At 28.3% G+C, this 5600-nt stretch overlaps 1 long non-coding RNA gene across 1 annotated transcript; it reads left to right on the forward strand.

Annotated features, from left to right (window-relative positions):
* The first annotated feature begins 2940 nt into the window (after positions 1 to 2940).
* On the forward strand, positions 2941 to 4535 carry LOC145587678 (uncharacterized). Its single transcript, XR_014101358.1, has 2 exons — positions 2941 to 3038; positions 3953 to 4535. It is a non-coding gene; the product is annotated as an uncharacterized LOC145587678 (long non-coding RNA).
* The last annotated feature ends 1065 nt before the right edge of the window (positions 4536 to 5600 follow it).

The raw sequence follows: 5600 nt of genomic DNA on the forward strand, positions 1-5600 counted from the left end.
GTGGACCTTAGATTTATACACACGTAACTGATATTATATTCAACATAGTGACCCATAATTTTAATATAGTAACTTTATTTTTAATATAGTAACCTTTTTTAAAACGTGTGACCTTTAATGTTATTATAAATTTAAAGTATGACATTATGTTGAATAGTGACCTAATTTTAGCATAGTGATCTTTATTATTCATATTGACCATTATTAAAAATTTCATTAAAAAAGTTAACCTCTTATAACATTTATAATGTCATAGTAACTTTTATTTCAACATAATAACCTTTATTTTAATATAGTGACCTTTTTTTTAATTAATAAAACAATCATATTGTTTCTAACGTTGGTGGCCACAATAAATTAGTGTGAACTAGGTCCATGTAAGAATTTGTATTACTATATATATATATATATATATATATATATATATATATATATATATATATATATATATATATATATATATATATATATATATATATAAAGTAAGTATGTAATCTTCATGGAAAATTAAGATTCCATTTAAGTGGGGGTTACAATAGAGGTAATCACATATGGGGTTTACATGGGGGTTACAATGGGTGACATAATACTAGGGAGTTACAAATGATAATGAACATCCACATTGAATATACTTTGTAACATTAGGAATATTATAAAGTGAGGACTAAAAGAGGATTTATTTTTAAATTTTTTTTTTTATATAATACAAAGTAGCAATGCCGTTTTGGACATATTTGTGCCCCAAAGCGAATAAAGAAAAACGGGTCTTTAAAAATATAGGTTTATTTCATAATTATGACATTGACAATATTTCATTTTATTAAAAAGTTCATAATTGAACTCGTCATCTTCTGTTTTTTTTTTTTTTTTTTTGAGGTTGTGGGCCTTGGTGCCTCACACAGGAGTCCTGAATTGTCGCTCAACCTACTCACTCTGATAACCGACGCTGATACAAAATATAGTTAGTACTTGTTGCATTGATAGAGAAATTTTAAAAATGTAGTGTAAGTGAGGTTGATAGGAAAGAGAAATAATAATATAATTGTGAATGTGAGCTTAATGAGAGAGTGAAAAATAATAAAATAATAGTGCATCTTTACTAATTAGGGAAATATAGCAATTATATTATTATGAAATAGAACTAAAGAAAAATTTTATGATCAGTAAGAAAGGACGGAAATATTGTGTAAGGCTTGCTAAAAAGGAAATTTAATTGATAAGAAAAAAAAAGCGATAGTGATTGATTAGTTTATGTAAAAAAGTAATGAATGTGACTATTGAATAATAATATTTAAAAAGTATGAGTGTGGATAGGACTAAGAAACATGTAAGGAGAGAAATATAATAACATAAGCTAGATTGTTTTCGTATAAGAAAATTTTATTTACGGATTAAAAAGAAGGTTTATTATAAGAATTGTTGCAATTTTTTAAAAAAGAAAAAGGAAAAATGATTATCCCCTTTGTTCCTAATTAAATGACATGTTTGACTTTTTTTCATTATTCATATACGAACTTTGACCATCGCTTTTTTTAGTAATGTATAAAATTCAAATTTTTTATCATAAAATGTATTATTAATAGGTATTAATATAAAGTGTCATTGTTTAAATTTTTAAAATTCTTTTACTAATATTTAATCATACATATCTAAGGTTAAACTAGTGCATTGACATATGTGTCAATTTATAATTTATTCAAATTTGGAGGGAGTATCAAACTATAGATTTGCATGAGAAAAAAAATGTTGGATTTGATACAGTGATTACATTTTACTATGATAAACAAAAAATTAAATATTACACAACTACCTTTGAAATATATAGTACATCCTCCATTCAAAATTAGATGTCACGAATCTTTTATCACGTTTGTCAATGCCAAAATTCAATCGAAATTATTTTAATATTACACTAATATAAAAAGTACAAACATTAATTCTAAATTAGTAAACATTGTAACGAATCTATGCTAACAAGATCCCACATGACTACGGTTTTTCGTATTTATAAATCACTAATGTTTGTCAAAGCAAAGTTTAATATTACATCCTAATACTAACATGTAATATTTAAACCATAGTTTAAAAAAGTAATTAAAATTTAAAATATAATTTATGTTGATCAAAATTTGATTTTTAATCTTTCATCACCATAAATTTGAGGTAGAACTTTGACAATGATCAGAGATAGATTAGTATTGGCTATATGGAAGCTCGTTTCTGTCGTAAAAATTGAAGTGTATGTCTTTAAATTTGGATAGAGTTTTCCAAAAAGAAAAAAAAAATAAAATAACAATTGATAGAGGCAGAGAACTCTTGGCATCATCATTCCAATATATTATTATTACTGATCTCAAATTATTTTTACTGAACTGAAATTATTTTTACTGAATTGAAATTATCTATACTAATTCTCTATTATATTTCTTATTTAGAGTTAATGATTTTTACTGAACTCCAATTATTTTTACTGAACTAAAATTAATTAGATTAAACTGAAATTATTTTTATTGAACTAAAATTATTTTTACAAAATATTATTTTTGAAGGTGAACTCAACATGCCCTAAGACATGCATTTGTTAGTATACATTTTATTAAGGAAAAATTATCAAGAATATTATAACCTTTGAGTGGTCATCCAAAAAGTAAACAACCTTTTAGTACTTAATATATATATATATATATATATATATATATATATATATATATATATATATATATATAGAAATGGGATCATGTGAGAACCTAAGTCTAGAATAGGAACTAGGAACTAATGTGGAGCGTTGATCGCACTCAATCTAACGGCTCATATTCCACCCACCTCATTAAGGTCAAAATGGTAAATTCGCGCTTTGAATGACTAGCTTCAATTGATCTGATTTTCATTTTTACTTTCTCTCTCTTCATTTCATTTTCTCTCTCTTCCTCTGAATTCTCTCTAATTCTCTCTCTTCCTTCGAATTTTTCTGCGCTCTTGCTGTCGTTGGATTTGCTTTTCTTCTACACATTTTTTCATTGCAAATTGATACGGGACAAGTAAGTTATTTGATTTTGATGTTCTTGTGTTTAATTCAATTGTTGTATAATTGTTTGGTTTTTTTTTATGATTTCAAGTCTTAAATTAGGGTTTTCGTTACTTTCAGTTTGTGCAATTGCTATTTTGGTTATTTTTGCTGAGATTTTGTTGCAATTCTTGTTGATTTTTCTTGTGTTTTTTTTAGTTCGAGGTAGAGAATTTAATTTCAATTTTATTATCGATTTTCTGTAACTAGGTTTTCGGTTGAAATCATATCAATCTGATTTTTTTTTTTGGGTTTTTTCAATTTAGTTTAATATTATTCGGTAAATCATGTGAGAATTTAGAGAAGTTTGAATTTGGATTTGTTGTTTGGACTGCCATAATAATTTTTTGATTTTGGTTTGCAGTTTTTTTTTTTTTTTTTTTTTTTTTTTTTTTTTTTGGAGTGAATTTCGACATAACTTGATTTTGTGTTAACTTGATTAATAATTCTGTAAGTGAACTATTGTGAGATTATTCACACTTGAATCCATTTATATTGTTGTATAGTTTGCTGAATTTTTGTTGTTTTTGACTTAATTTGATTTTTGAATCAAGGTTTTACTTTTTTGATTGGGGAAATTAAGGTTTTCACAATTTTACAATAATTTCAAAGCTATATGTTTCTATTGGTTATTTTAGCTTATAATTAAATCCAAACCTGGTCATGATATTTTTGGTATTTAATTTACTTTGGAGTTTATGTTATTTACTTTTAAGTTGATTGTAGTAATCGAGTTATCGAGTTGAGTATTTGATTGTATGTAAATAGAAAACTTTTAGGGTGTGTGCTTTACTTGCTTGGCAGCTTGACATTGCAAATTTTTTTTTTTATGACAACGCTGCTGTTAATGGGGTGGCTATGGCTGATGGTTTTGTGTCCTTCTCTGAGGATTATGCGGTGTATAATGCTAAAGTAGGAGGGTGCATTGTCAATGGGGCGAGTCCTGCTTTGTGTAAGTGGCTCCCTCTACCCCATAATCATGTAAAGATCAATGTAGATGCGCATGTGCTTGGTGAGAATGGTGTGAGCCTAGGGGTGGTGATCAGAGATAAAGCAGGGAAGCTGCTGCTGACTGCTGTGAAAAGACGCTGGTGCAGATGGCCTCCTGAGCTTGCTGAGGCTATTGGTGCAGTCTGCGAGAAGGGGGTACCCAAAGGTTAAGCTGGTGCAATCTATCAGCATGATGAATAAGGGCTCAATTTATTTATGCTTAATAATTACGTACGAAAATGCATAGCCTTTTCTATGAGTAAGTCTAATAAGCCTATTCTACTCTACGTATGATTTGTGGGCTGCTGTAAAGAAACTAAAATCTATTGATTGTGTTAATATACTCTGTAATAGCCTACTAGCTTTATAGGTAGAGCATTGTGCAAGTGCATAAAAGATGTGGGTTCGAATCCCACGTAGGTTTATGTGTGTAATCTGTAGATCAGAAGTCGTATGTTATATTAAATTTCTTCTTTTTTTTTGTTTACTTTTGATATAGATTTTTTTTTTTTTTTTTTTTTTTGGAAGCAACTTTGGATATAGTTTTATCTACTTTTAATTTGAAAACCTCTACATCATATCGAACTCATAATTTGACTTATCTTGTAAGGATATGAAAGTCAATGACTCAGAGTTTTTGTGCTATAACAAAGTTTCAAGATAATTTATTATGCTTTACTTTTAATATCTTTATGGAGTTATTTTGATTTACTCTAGAGATATATTCATTTAATTTTCTAGTTTTTCTACTTACTTTTGAATGATTTTGATTTACTTTTCTAGGTGTATGATTTCAACATCTTGTTCCAGTTTTCTTTGAGTGGATGATTTGTGATTATGTTTAGTTTTCTTTGTTTTTCGAGTATGTCAAAGTTAGTTAATCTACAGTGTGATTATGTTTAGTTTTCTTTGTTTTTCGAGTATGTCAAAGTTAGCTAATGTACAGTATGATTATGTTTAGTTTTGTTGATTTTAATTGATTGAGCAAAGGTATGGTCTGGTGTTGCTAGCTATTGTAGCGTGGGTGAGGAGAGGGTTGGCCAAGTAGTGTGTTGCGGGGGGGTGGTCGAGGCAATTAGGTGATTTTTTTTTACTACTTTTTGAGATTTTTTATTTACTTTTGACTTATTTAACTTTACTTTTGACATTTGCCACATAAATTTCAAGTTTAGCTCTGAAAAATACTCCATAGTATGAATATCATTTGACCCTAGCCCTGCAATGTTTAGTTCAATCTACTTTGTGTGGGAATATTTGCAATGGTAGTTGCTTACTTTGACTAGGATTTGAGCATATACTCTGTATTTTTTTTTATTTATTACTTTTGATATACTCTTTTTTACTTTTGAATAATTTTTATTTACTTTTATTTAATTTTTCCTTATATCAAGTGCTTTAATATACACTAGCCTACTAGCTTAATAGGTAGAGCATTGTGGCTAGGGCTGGCAATCGGATCAGGTCGGGTCGGGTTCGTGTTCGGGTCAGTTGATTTCGGGTCAGCTACCCCCTGACCTGAACCTGATCCATTTAACATTTCGGGTTG

The sequence above is a fragment of the Chenopodium album genome, chromosome 17 (assembly GCF_948465745.1).
Source record: "Chenopodium album chromosome 17, dcCheAlbu1.1, whole genome shotgun sequence".
Taxonomy (NCBI): domain Eukaryota; kingdom Viridiplantae; phylum Streptophyta; class Magnoliopsida; order Caryophyllales; family Amaranthaceae; genus Chenopodium; species Chenopodium album.